The sequence below is a fragment of the Panthera leo genome, chromosome C2 (genome assembly GCF_018350215.1).
Source record: "Panthera leo isolate Ple1 chromosome C2, P.leo_Ple1_pat1.1, whole genome shotgun sequence".
In the NCBI taxonomy this organism is placed as follows: Eukaryota; Metazoa; Chordata; class Mammalia; order Carnivora; family Felidae; genus Panthera; species Panthera leo.
The window spans coordinates 2,564,745-2,579,111 of record NC_056687.1 but is presented as its reverse complement, the minus strand read 5'-3'; positions in this window follow the sequence as shown (position 1 = coordinate 2,579,111).

Sequence of the window (14,367 nt, the reverse complement as noted above, 5' to 3'; positions counted from 1 at the left end):
GCCTGTAGTACACGGGGCTCCGGCCCGGCACCCAGACAGAAGCCCCAGGGAGACGCGTGATAGGCAGCTGACATTCAGCTGGAGTCGGCACAAACCGGTGAGACGTGTAAGACCTCTGGAAAGGGGCCCCACGGGACAGGGCTCCCACTCACGCCCGGCCGCCGCGGAAGGGCCTGGATGCCCTGGCAGAGCGGGGGCGGGCCGGGAGGGACTGAGGCCTCCGGCGGGGTGGCGTGTCCGGCTGGGGTGACGGAGGCTCTTCAGGCATCTCCTTGAGAACGCGAGGAAGCCGGAGCAAAGGCGCCCTCCCTCCGGCGGGCAGCGCGGCGTCTTGGGGCCCGGCCGTCGGGACCGTAAACACCCGAGCCTCTCGGGGTCTCCCTCAGGCCCCCCGAGACGAGCACGATGTGGGTCGTCTTTTTCAGTTGAGGCAGAAGTCACACGATAGCTGATGAAAGCGACGAGAGTACACAGCCGAGGGGCATTGGGTGCGCCCACCGTGTTGCCCGACCGCCACCCCTCCCTCCTTCCGGGACGTTCTCAGTGCTTTCTCTGCTGCTTTTCTTCACGACCTCGCGTGAGATTCTGTCCACACCTCGCGGTCGCGTCCGCGGTGCGACGCCTGGCGCTCTGACGTGCCGCGCACTAAGTTCACTCTCTCCTGTCCGTGTGGGGGGTCTTTCGTCGGGGGCGGGGGCTGTTCTGTTCCCGGCCAGACCTGTGGGAGGCGCTGTACGGACTCACCGCGGAGACCCCGTGGCCAGGAGACTCCTGCCTGGAGGGTGTGCCAGTGCCCTGCCCCTGCCACCGTGCCTCCTGCGTCGCTCAGGGACTTCATCACGAAAGCCGAAAGCATCTCAAAGCCGTGTCCCCGACACGCGGCTTGAGTGGCTCCTGAGCCCCGGCCGGCCCGGGTTCACCCTGTCACTCCTGGTCACTTGGAATGGGTGCCATCCTTTGTGGGCCCTGGCGCCAGAAGTCCCTCTCCCGCGGTCTCCCCACGCTGCTCCTCGTCCCTCGAGGCACCCCGGGCTGCGTGATCTGGCAGCGGCTCCCTCATCCCTGCCGTCGTGGGGGCCGTCGTCCCTGGAGCGTGTCTGGAGCCTTTGGGCCTTGGAGTCTCCAGGGCGTTCTCTTCCCTGCTTACAAAAAATAGGCACAAAGGGAGGCGCTCCTGCACGAGGACACGCGTGCTGTGAGATGGGGGGTGCAGGAGGCGGATGGCGTGCACGGCCGAGTCGCTTCTGTCCGCTCCTGTGGTCCAGTGGCTGTCCCCAGGGCTGGGAGTGGGGAGCCACCGCGAGCCCCGCGTGGTGTCCTCAATAGGTTCGCGTTGCTCTCAGGGTCTGAACGTCCCACTGCACTGGAAAGGTTTGGGTTCGAGAAGCAGAGGTCCGTGTAAAAATGGGGCACGTGCCGGGGGCACCTCCTTGCACGAGAGCCCGGAGGCAGCGTCCTGGGTTGCCGAACCGCCCCGGGCCTGCGGGCACAGGCTCGGCTCCAAAGACCACTTTCTCCAGCCTCCGAGGGAGGAGGGCGGGAGGGAGGCTCCCCAGCACCGACGCCCGGCCCTTCCGTCTTGGGCCAGAGAGGCACAGCCAGCCCCAGGCGGCCTTGTCAGTCATCAGGCCCCGTGGACACTTAGGATGACTCGGCTGTGGATTACGGAAACTTGCCCAGCAGGCAGCCCTAGAACCCTGATGGGGAGGCACCCAGTGCCCCTTGGCCTCGCGTCACCCGTTCCTAATGTTGCTGACCCATAGAGGTCAGGGGGCAGGGCAGGGAAGGGCTGGTGGCCGCAAGTGGGAGGACGAGCAGAGCTGAGTCCCCCAAAGCCAGACCTGTCTCACAGGGTCCTGGCTTCTGTGTGGAAATGCAGGCCTCGGGCAGAGGGGAGGGCGCCCGTTTGCCAAAACCAGTAGCAAGAACAAAAGACGGGAGGGGGGTGGGGCTGAGCCGCCTGGGGGCCAGCCCTGCTCCCTGGGGCCTCGGGCCTGGGTGGGGGGGTGCATGAGTGTCTGGTCTGGCCTTCCTCTCCCACCCCCGCCCCACTGGCCTTTTGGAAGCGGGCTGCCCACCTGTGCCCCCATGTTCCCTCTCCCCCTCCCGTCTCCAGGATGAGCTAGCCACCCTTCCGGAGGACACCTCGCTCCCCAGGGGCAACCTCTAAGCTCAGGCTTTTCCTTTTGTGCCTTCCTGGCCAGCACGAGCCCGACCTCCGCCTCCTGCGGGTGGGCAAATCCCGAGTCTCCTCCTCCTCGGGGCCCATGCAAGATGGTGTCCCCGAGGGCCATCCTGCGTACCTCTCCAAAGGCCCCTCCGGGGGTCGGGACCCCCACAGTCCAACTCAGACTCTGGCTTCCTCCCACCTTGCTGCCTCCTGGCCCTCCCCCGTCGGGAGTCCTCAGAAGCTCCTCTCAGGAGCCCCCTCATCCCTGCCAGGAGAGACCACTCGAGTTTGGCGTCCTTGTGTCTGTGGTGACTCCACTGACCCTGGCGCATCCTACAAGTGACTTAAGGGTGAGGCAGAGCTCAGGCCCAAGCGGGGGAGCTGCCGGAGCGGCCAGGCCCCTGAGGAGCTTTGCCACGTGGTCATGCGGGGTGGGGGTAGGGGGGGCTGGCCTGGGGGGTCCGGGGAGCCGGGCCGTCTCCCCTCCTGCCGCACAGGGATGGGCAGCGGCACCCGCCTCAGGTTGTTTGAGGATTCGATACATTAATATGAGCAAAGTGGCGAGAAGCGTGTGGGCGCAGAGCAGCTGTGGGCAGCATGATGTTGGTGGGTTGTTCCGGCCTGCTGGTGCCGAATGGAGGCCGATCTCCAGGCTTGGGGGGGATGTCGGCGGGTGGGCACGGAGTCAGGGAGGTCGGAGCCGAGGGGAAGGTCGGGAAAGCTTTCTAGAGCCGTGGGAGAGGGACGGCCCGCCTCCCCTGGCCACTGGTTGGCAGGGAGGAGGGTCGCGCCCGCCCTTCGGGAAATGCAGCGGAGCAGTTTATTTAAAGGAAGGTACATTTTTGGGAGAGGCCTTGAGAGCACACTCATCACTTAAGAGAAAGGAGGCAGTTTCATTGCAAACCCGCCAGAGACACGAAGTCCATTAGCAAACGTTTCAGCCCGTTGTATCCTTTAGCCTCCTGAACTTAACGGCGGTATTACAATAGTGATCTGTGTCTCTTAAATAGTCTGCTATAAATAGTGCGGCAGACTGAGCTGGAAGCAGCAAGGAGCAGTGACGGTGCCTGGAATGGCAATCAACTGGCACGGTCAATCCCGGCAGAGGATTGATTGCCGAAAGGGACAGGAAGGGGCAGAGCCCTTCTGTCCCGCGGTCGTCCAGCCTCCCGGCTGCAGTGGCCAAACCAGTGTAGGTGGTTCCACGGGCCCCCTGTGCTCTCTAAACCCTCCCTGGCCTTGGGCCATTTCAGGGGGCCTAGTTCTGACCCCAGCCGCCCGGCCCTCCCCGCTGCCCAAGGAGCCACGTGGCTGGCATGTGGCCCTCGTCCAGCCCTGTGCCAGGGCACAGCCACCCTACGGCGTGGGAGCTTCCCGGAGACACCCCGAATGTCGTTCGCACACTGCAGCCGTGGGCAGTGTCAGGGTGTGGAGGGCTGCGCCCGTGGAGGTGACAGTCCAGGTCGGGGAGGAGACACTGTCTCTCTCTCTCTCTCTCTCACACACACACACACACACACGGAGGTGGAGCCCCCGTGGGATCAGCGCTGTCCAGAGCAGAGGCCTGGCGTTGGGGGCGTCTCGTCGACTCCACCCCATCTGGGACTCTGGCTTCTGCCAGTTCCTGCCCCCGTGGCTTTGACCTGGATTCAGAAATCCGCTGTGGCCGAGTGAGGGCCTCTCCCCGTGCTGCCGTGCGCTGTGACGGCAAGCGGGGAGCTCCCAGGAAGCTGCTGCTGGGTGCACCCGCGTGCGTGTGTGCACGTGTCGGGGGATGCCCGCAGCAAATGGCCGTAAGTATCCAGGGAAAGGCCCTGCCACACGGGTGACAGGAGGGCCTCACCCGCTGCAGAGGTGGGGGGGCCCTGGCCCATCCTCCACCCTTGCTCCGGGGATCAAGCTGCTGTTCACCTTGAAAACAAAACTGTCCAGTCTTACAACGATGGGTTTCTTTGGGAATAGTAGGGGATCACAACCCAGAACGAGCAGGTCATGGCAAAACCCTAGTCCGGTCGGAGAACAAGGCCAAGGAGGCTCTTCTGCAGAGGAAAGTGGGGCCGTGAGGGCTGTTGTCAACGCAAAGTCCCCTGGAGAAAACTGGGGGCCGGAAGCAGAGTGGCCTCTCACTGGCTGTGTTGGGACAGTCTCTCACTGGCTTGGCTACGACTATCTCTCACTGGCTGGGCTGTGAGTGTCCCTCATTGGCTGGGCTGTGACTGCCTCTCACTGGCTGGGCTGCTGCTAGGGGAAGAGAAAACCTTCTTAAAAAAATTTTTTTTTAAATGTTTATTTATTTTTGAGAGAGAGAGAGAGAGAGAGAGAGGCAGAACATGAGCCAGGGAGGGGCAGAGAGAGAGGGAGACACAGAACAAGAAGCAGGCTCCAGGCTCCGAGCTGTCAGCACAGGGCCCGACGCGGGCTCGAACTCACAGACTGCGAGGTCACGACCTGAGCCGAAGCCACATGCTCAACCGACTGAGCCATCCAGGCGCCCCCCAAACCTTCCCTCTTTCTGCTGGGGTGATGCAGTAGCTAAAACAGTAGCTGCCTTTGTCGTCAGGTGCGCCGATAAAGAGAGCAGTGGGATGTGCGAGCACCCCCGTGGCCCCCAGACTCCATTCGAAATGCGGTTTCCCCATATTGATGGTGATGGTGCCCAGGACAAGGACCAGGGTGGGGCGAGTGAGAAGAGACAGCCAGGCCAGTGCCTTTATTTAAAATTTTGTTATTTTTGTTTATCGTTTTTTTTGACATCTATTCGATTCACTAAAGTATTGAAATAAAGTTATTATTCATCTAAACCGCTGAGTTTTTGGCACCACCTTAAATTTTTCGTTCAAGTGAGAAAGGCCCTCCCGCACAGCCGTGCCCTGCCTGCAGGGTTCCCCCGGGTTCCCCAGGCCAGCCCGCCCTGGATACGGCAGGGCCCGTGGGCTTTGGGGGGGTGGGAGAGGCAGAAGAGGGGGCCCTCCAGCGGGACCCCAGCCCTGCGGGCATGGGGAGCAGCCTGGACAGGCAGGCAGGGGAGGCCTGCGGTCACCCCAGCCCCAGGGAGCGGCCTAGAGCCTGCCCTCAGATACCTGTCCCGGCGTCAGCACGGGCTCATGGTTTTATCGCCGAAGAAGTAAAAATAAAGTGAAACAAACCCCGAAGGAATGCGTCACCAGGGCAGCCAGAGAGCAGCGCAGACGAAGCAGGGGAGCAGTGGGCCGACAACAGACGGTCTGACTCTCCTCCTGCCTCCAGCTCATCTTTGAGCGGCATAAGCCAAGGAGCGTAAAGGGCCCGCAGTGTGAGCCCAGCCCCTGGTGTGAGTGTGCATGTACATGTGTCTGAGCGTGTGTATGTGAGCCAGTGTGACCACAGGTGTGTGTGTGTGTGTGACCTAAGCCAGCTGGACAAGTCTGCAGAGAATTCAGGTGAGTAGAAGTCGACCCTGAAGGAAAATCTTGGGGCGCCCGGGTGGCTCAGCGGGTTGAGCGTCTGGCTTCGGCTCAGGTCGTGATCTTGTGGTTTGTGGGTTCGAGCCCCGCACTGGGCCCTCTGCTGTCAGAGCGAAACCTGGTTCAGATCCTGTTCCCCTCCTCTCTCCACTCCTCCCCCCGCTGGAAAATGGGTACACCTTGAAGAAATCATAGCCTTGCCTCTCTCGCACACCCCAAAATCCTAGCAGCTGCAGAGACGACCCACGAAATCTTTTGTGTTCAACCCTTTCCTCCCTTTGGTTTGCCAGTGTTTTGTGTTGGCTTCAACTGGACTTTGAGCATGTTTGCAAAGGGGGGGGGGGCACGTGGCTCTGAGACGATAGCAGGACGGGGGAGTGGTGCTGGAGGGGAGCACGTCCCCTTCCTGACCTTGGCCGTGGACCTGGTGTCCCGCTACCTGGCTTGCGTCGGGGGCTGCTCTCTGGGCCCCCTCCTGTGTCCTCACCTGCAGCCCCGTGGTGTCCGACAAATACCATCAGAGCAACCACGCGTCTCCTGGTTTATGTGTCACTTTATGGACTCAGCATCGGAGCAGACCGTCCCAAGTGCAGATCAAGTTCCAGAGTAAGATGCTCTGCATTTTCAGTTTGGAATTAGCTGATGTGAGAAAGGTGTGGAGCCAGAGGCTCATGGGGGTCCACATGCAGCAGGTGCAGGGCACGGGGGGTCACCGGGGTCCACGCACAGCAGGTGCAGGGCTTGGGGGGGGTCACCGGGGTCCACGCACAGCAGGTGCAGGGCATGGGGGGTCACCGGGGTCTACGCACAGCAGGTGCAGGGCTTGGGGGGGGGTCACCGGGGTCCACGCACAGCAGGTGCAGGGCACGGGGGGTCACCGCGGTCCACGCACAGCAGGTGCAGGGCACGGGGGGTCACTGGGGACCACACACGGCAGGTGCAGGGCACAGGGGGGTCACCATGGTCCACACACAGCAGGTGCAGGGCATGGGGGGGTCACCAGGGTCTACACACAGCAGGTGCAGGGCTCGGGGGGTCACCGGGGACCACACATGGCAGGTGCAGGGCACCAGGGGTCACCAGGGTCCACACACAGCAGGTGCAGGGCTCGGGGTGGTCACTGGGGACCACACACGGCAGGTGCAAGGCACCAGGGGTCACCGGGACCATGCACAGCAGGTGCAGAGCACAGAGAGTTTTAGCCATGGTGTTGGCAGAATGAAAGAAATACCAACAAAGCAAATCCCCTCATCTGATTTCTCCTGGTGGCTCATGGCTTAATGTGTTCATTTCTCCCCATTTATTTTCTTCTATTTATAAGTTGCTAGCGCTGTGTAATTTTATCTGGTTGCAGTCACAGAGAAGAAATGAGAATTTGATTTTAGGACCGTCAGTAGAACAAGAATTGCTGTCATCTGGCCTGTCTCCTCCCTGAGTGTGGGGCTGAGCTCATGGGGCAGGAACCTTCTCTGCACTCATGGAGGCCTTCCACGCCGCAAGAAGCCCTACTTAACCCCACAAGGCTCCCTGTTTTGTTTCAGCTCTGTGTGTGTGTATCTTGGGGAGGAAAGGGTTACAAAGGGTGAAGAATATAGGTTTTAGAATCAAAAGTCCAGGGGCACCTGGGTGGCTCAGTCGAGTGCCCACTCTTGATTTTAATTCAGGTCATAATTCCAAGGTTGTGGGATAGAGCCCCAAGTCGGGCTCTGCTCTGAGTGTGGAGTCGGCTTGGGATTCTTTCTCTCCCTTTCCCACTCTCTCCTGCTTGTGCTCGCTCTCAAAAAACCAAACAAGTCGAATGCGTGGCTCTAGAACTTACCTGCTGTTTAAACTTGGGCCTCCCAAACTCAGGGTCACATCATGTCACAAAATGGCTACTCGAGCTCCAGCAATCACAACCATATTCTAGTCAGGAACAAGGAGGATGAAGGGGGGAAGAGAGGAAAATAACTCATTTCTCAGCGGAGGCAGCCCTCTTGAAGGAACTTTCCTAGAAGTCCCAGCCCATCATTTATATTTCATTGGCAAACTCCTGCTGCAAGAGGGAGCTGACGAACATTTTTAGGGCTGCACAGCCAATACTGGGGTTGTGTTAAAAGGGAGGGGAGGGAGAGTGGGTGTTGAACAGGTGGTTAGTGGTCTTCCTCGGGCACCTGCTGAAGGAGGCTCCCCTGCTCGGTCTGCTTATCTCAGCCCCTCTTTATATGTCCATGGCACTAACCAGTTTGTAACTCTGGGTTTTGTCTGTGTCCCGATGAGAATACAAGCTCCGTGAGTGTAGGGGCCGGGCTGATCCATCGCCCCCTCCCCGCCCCCTTTGCCCCCGGCCACTGGTCCACAGAGGAGCACAGCGTGGGTGTTTGCTGGAGGGGGTCTGAGCCCTGCCTCTCTGGGCAGGTGAATGAACCCCACCGGCTTCAAGTCCATACATGCTCCCTCCAACTGGGGTCCCATTCATTCATTCATTCGTTCATTCATTTATTTTTTAACGTTTATTTATTTTTGAGACAGATCCAGAGCATGAACGGGGGAGGGTCAGAGAGAGGGGGGGAGACAGAACCTGAAACAGGCTCCAGGCTCCAAGCTGTCAGCACAGAGCCCGACACAGGGCTCGATTTCACAAACCACGAGATCATGACCTGAGCCGAAGTCGGACGTTTAACCGATGGAGCCACCCAGGCACCCCTGTTTATTTTTCGAGAGAGCGTCCGTGAGTACAAGGGGGAGAGGGGCAGAGAGACAGGGAGACAGAATCCCAAGCAGGCTCACATGGTCAGTGGACTCCCCCCACCCCATGGGGACTCTTCTGTTCTTTGGTTGTTTTGGGGGAATGAACTCTTGTTTTGTGGAAAGCAGACCCTTGCTGTCCTAACTGTATGGGTTTAAGCTGTTAGGACCCCAGAGGGAGGTCCAGGGCCTCAGCCTCCAACCCGAAGCATCAGGTGTGACCGCCCCTGACCCAGGACCTTGGTCTCAGACAGCGTGTTGCTGTCGGTCTCTCAGAATCCTCCCAAGTTCCTGTTTCTGACGTCTTTTGTGCAGGCGAGGAAGTAGCCCAGAGAGATGTGCCCAACCGTCCGAGGTCACTCAGGTCACCGGGGACAGGCCAGTCCCCTCCCTCCCGCAGCTGTTGGGGGGGCGGGTGTTCCCCATTGACACCAGCCGGATCTGCCACCCACAAGGGGCCCCAGTGGGTCCACTGCCCCCTGGGGACTCCTGACTCTGTGTCTACCCCCAGGTGACCTTGGCCCCCTGCTTCACCTTGGGTGACATGCTGGCATCGGCTGGGAGGCCTTCAGAGAGTCCTGCAAGGGGTGCATCCCCGCCTGAGCCCCGCAGAGCCCTCAAAAATGCCATCCTTCGCCATAAGGGACCCTTTCCCAATCCTGTCCTGAGACTCGGGACAAAACTGGCTCCAAGTGGCTGAGTGGAAGGCACTGGCTCAGGACTGCACCCCTTCTCCCTGCAGCACCCCTCCACCCAGGATCCCCACCATCCCTACGGCTCCCTCCCCACCCTTCCTGAGCCTCAGGCCCGGAGGGTTTTTCCTCTCCATCCGTGGTGCACTTTGCAAAGGAGCCCAGAATATCTGTTTCTGGAAGTGTTGGCCTTCAAGAGCTGCAGATGACTCACGTCTCAGCCGGTGTCTCCCTCCGTGGCGCCACACCGCTGGGCCTGTTTCTAGCCAGCTGGGTGGCAAGCGGTGTTCGAACACCCACGTAAGCCGCCGTCACCTTCTTAACGGCGGTCCATCTCCCCGTTTGTTGGTCCTGAGTCCAAAGTGGGCTGGGTGCAGCCCTGTCCCTGACAGTCGATGTGCCTTCTGGGTGATCGAGATTCTCAGGTGATTGGAGTTTGGAGGTAATAACAGCAACGTGTCACGTTCGGGCACTGTTTCCGGGCGTGCGCGCTTTGTCTCTGGCACCTTCACAGGGAGACCACGGTGGCTGTCGTCGTCCCTGCCCCAAAGATGAGGACACTGAGGGTCCGAGTGGTCACCTGGCTTAGAGAGTAGGGGTCTCCCAGCTCTTCGTTCAGAGGGCTCCAATTTTCTCAGCCGCGAGGCAAAGAGGATGACACCTGCAAGAAATATAGCTTCTCTCTGGGGATTGTTTTGAAGGGGTTATTGTGAAGGTGACTCCTTGAGCACACACAGCAGGGTGGCCCTCCTTGCACCTGTGGGTGTCTCCAGGGCGCCCTCCCCGCTGTTCCCTCTGCTGGGACTGCGGCTCCACTGCTCTGGCCGCTGGGGCCCCGGAACGTCCCTCGGGGCCCAGCTCCTCCCGGCTCGGTGGCGGGGCGAGTGCCCTCAGTATCTGAGCGCCGTAAACTAGCTAAGGGTCTGTTAACGAGACCTGCTCTGTCCTCCCACCTGACACATTTCTGCCGAGACCCAGCCAGGTCAGACCTTGGAAACTGGCGCTCTGAGGTGGTTCTGGAAGGTGGTGATGTGGGGAGCACTGACCCTGTTCCCTGCTGGCCCTCCTCCTGGCCTCCTCACCCCTCAGCAAGCAGCCCCTTGGGCCGGGGGTGGCCCTCCCTCGTAGGATGTGGACCCCAGAGGCGGGCTGGGGGGTCGCCGGGCAAGAGATCCAGGTCCTGGAGAGCTGGGATGGGGCCTGGAAGGCCAGGGTGGGATCCAGTTACCCCCCCCCCCCCCCGCCTTGGCCCTGCAGATGCCTTGCCCTCTGGGGTGGGGCTCAGCCTCTAACTGGAGGGGCCTCCCTGCCCGGTCTGGGAGGTCGTGACCTCATGTGCCCTTTCAGAGACTCTTGGCTTTGCTGTCTCTGGACCTTTGTCCACTCTCTCCCTGCCCTCCGGTGGCCACACAGAGACCGGCTCTGCACCAGCAGCCCCCCTGCCTGTCCCTCCGCTCCAGAGGCCAAGGAGGGGGTCCCAGAGGCCTCCAGAGCACGTGGCCCAGGGGTCAGGGCAGAACTTTATCATCTGGAGGTGGCAGTCAGAGGTCACAGACCCCGCCCAGGGGCCCCGGTCAGCCTCCTGGTGCAGGGGCTGCAGGCTCAGGCTCAGGGGGGTGCAGTGTGGGGTCACTAAGAACCCACTACATTCTATAGTGTCCCCACCCACGGTGAGCGCTCCGTCCTTAGCGTCTGTCCTTAGCGTCCGCGGCTGCTGCGACCCACGGCCCGCTGTATCACAGAATTGATGGCACGAGACCACGCATCCGAACACTGGTGTCCCAGGCCCTTCAGGGCAGAGGGCCTTACGGTGGGAGGACGCGCTCAGGAAACTGCCCACGTGTGAAGGTCTGCGCTCAGGAAGACCCAGGGCTGGCAGTGGGGGCACCAAGGCCCTGCCTCTGGGGGTGCCTGACGGCCTAGAGGGAAGGAAAGGTGACGCATGGAATACGGTGGCCCAAGACGATTACTGAGCAACGATGGGGGGATTCAGCGGGGGCCCCAGAGGGCACAGACCTGTGCACCTGGTTAACCCTCCCCAGAGGACGGGGAGGGCAGGGAGGGTGGAGGGGGGTGCTGGGCCCGAGTGGGGAGTCTGTGGGAGGGGTGGCCTCCGTGAGCTCTGCCTCCCAGTGGTCCCTCTGGGGCCCTGGTCCCGTGAGAACAGACTAGATGGATGAGACCTGACCGTTCATGAGGTGCGGTCGGGTCGGGTGTGTGGTCTGCAGAGCCTTGTTCACTAAGCGGAAAGGAGTCGGGGGCAGGGATAGCAGAGCGGCGGCGTGTGAGGGGGGGGCGCCCCCTTTTCTTCTGGGCCTGTGGCTGCCAGCTCTTTGGTCAAACGGCGCTGGCCGTCCTAACAGCGGGCTCTGTGGTCGTGCTATCCGGTGGTAACTTTTCTGTCTCCCAGGGTTCTGTTGCCCTTAGGCGGGTGCCGCATCCTCCCTGCGATCTCGTTCAGGTCCCTCACTTGTGGAGCATGGAACCGGCCAGCAGGGCCACCAGCCTGCCCGCCCGTGGCTCACAGTGGGCCCTCCCCGGCCATCTGCCTCGTGCCCCTTCCCAGCCTCACCCCCGGCTTGGCGCTGCCCTGGACAGAGGCCAGAGGAGCGGGTAGCCCTGTTGGAGGGAGGGGCTCCCAGGGCTGTGGGCGCACCTGGCCCTCCCCGATGCACTTGGCCATCAGGATGCCAGGGGCTGTGAGGAGGGGGGATTAAGGAGGGAGCCAGGTAAAGGAAGTGCCCTGCCTGCAGGACGCCTTGCCCTTCCCCTGCACCCCCCACCCGCACCTGGTCACCCTCACTAGGCCACAGTGCCCTTGCGTGGCCGGCCCCAGGGCCGGGCTTCCTGGATTCTGGAGGAAGCAGACAGCCTTGCCTCTGTAGAATGTCATGACCCGATTTCAAAACCTAATGCCCTTGTCGTCGGCCCGGGGTGTGCGGCCTGGGTCGGGACTGGCCTTGGGTGACCCACCCCCTCTGGGTGTTTTTGCGACTCGAGGGGGATTCCCCTGCCCTCAGGGGCTGAGCGCATCCTCTCCCTACACCCGAAATGCACGCTTACCTGCATGTTCCTCTGCCTACTCCCCACAGCCAAGCCCCCCGAACGGTCCTGATCACGCCCACCAGAAGGGGTTCTGCTTACAGAAAGGAAATGCACACTCTGATCTGCCCCTTGGGCCTCCTAAGACTTCTGAGCCTGCTGGACACTGGCTGAGGGGCTCCGGGAGGTCCCCCCCACGATGGGCCACCTTGGAAGGTGCTCTGTCCCTGGGCAGGATGGTCCCTCCTAGCCTGTCTTGTCACCTGGCACAGTGCTGTCCTGGTCCTGTGGTTCCAGGGGTGGCCGGCCCTTCCAGACAGCACTGCCCCTTTCTTTCTTTAGATGAAGACACCAGCCTTTGTCCCCGTCACGGCCCTGTCAGTGAGCTGTTGTTCGTGGGTGCTGTGGCAGGTGCCGAGTGGGAAGGCCATCCGCCCCTTTCGGGTCATAAAACACATTTCATGTGAAAAAAGTGAAAACTCAAGGGCGCCTGGGGGGCTCAGTCAGTTAAGTGTCCGACTTTGGCTCAGGTCATGATCTCACAGTTCGTGAGTTCGAGCCCCACATCGGGCTCTGTGCTGACAGCTCAGAGCCTACTTCAGATCCTCAGTTTCCCTCTCTCTCTGCCCCGCCCCCCCAAATAAACTTAAATCATTCTTGAAAAAAAAAACAACAACAACACAGAAAGCCATTTTCGCTGTAGCATTTAAACCATTCGGGCAATTTATATCCATTAAAATTGTTTTCTGACTGAGTCTCCCCGTGGCTCTGTTCATCTTCTGATGAATGAGGGGCAGCACGGAGGCCAGTGGGGCTGACCAGGCACCAGAAAGTCAGAAAATATAGTAAGACAGACCAGTGCCACCAACACCTGACTCTTTAATGTTTATTATTTATTTTTGAGACAGACAGGGCACAAGCGGAGAAGGGACAGAGAGAGACAGAGAGGACAGAGAGAACCTGAAGCAGGCTCCAGGCTCCGAGCTGTCAGCACAGAGCCTGATGTGGGGCTCAAACCCACGAACCGTGAGATCGCGACCTGAGCTGAAGCCAGCTGCCTAACCGACTGACTGAGCCACCCAGGTGCCCCAACACCTCACTCTTTAAAAACCAGTCAAGAACAAAAATGACAATCCTTCGGCAAGAATGACCAAGGGAAAAAGCCCCCAAGTTTTGAACAAACGATATGAACCAAAAAAGGGACCTACTTAGAGGGCAAACCTCACAGGAGAACTTCACGAATGACTTCATACCCATATATTAAAAAACGCGGACAAAAGACCCATTCCTAAAAAACCCAAACCAGTTTTTTGCTAGAATTGGTACAAAAGGAAGAACTCTGGAAACACAGAGAACCATCGAGAGAGGCCTCCGTGGTTTACGAGCGAGTGAGCGAGGCATCATGAGAGCGGTAAGCAGATGGGGAGGCAAGGGGGCACCTGGCCCAGGCTCAGCTGGCTCCACAGGCGGGCCTGTCCCACTTCGGGGCGGGGACAGGTGCACACACGGGAGGGGGGGGCAGCTCTGAGTGTAACGGGGGCCGAAGTCAGGAGCGGTCACGTAGTGGTGTTGACTGTTGCACAGCAGTGAAAAGACACGAGGCAGATTCACGGGTGTCAGTGTGGATACCGAGGCGGGGCACGTGGGACAGGACTGCATCGCAATTCAAAGCTTATTTTTTATTTTTTATTTTTTTAAAAAAGTGTATTTACTTTGAGAGAGAACGAGAGCAGGGGAGGGGCAGAGGGAGAGGGAGTCAGAGTATCTCGAGCAGGCTCCACACCAGCGTGTAGCCAGGTACAGGGTGTGACATGACCTGAGCAGAGACCAAGAGTCCGGCCCTAAAGCATAGTTTTGAAAAGAAAAGAACGGGAAGGAAATCACCGGATTGGCAGTGTGTCCGAGTTCCAGTCTCCCCTGAATGGCCCTGAGCTGGAAGGAATAGGGATCACCACACTTTGTATGCAGTGGGCGCTTGATGTCGGCTCACTGGAAATCTCAAAGGAATTAAATTTGGAACAGTGAGTGGAAGTTTGTGGCAAACACGACCTCGCGGGCACGAGGCCGCGTTGAGCTCCTTCGAGGGGGCCGCGGGCACCGTGTGTCCCATCCTTTCTCCTCCTCCCGGGGGAAGCGGGCAGGGGTGCCCGTCTGGATGGACACTCGGGAGGAAGTGTCATCTACGCGGCCCCCGCCAGCATGACGCGCGGGCCTGCTGCGCAAGGAAACCTGCAGGTGAGCTCGTGGGCAACTTTGTAAAGACGTCTGGTTCTTGTCCGATCCAGCATGCGGT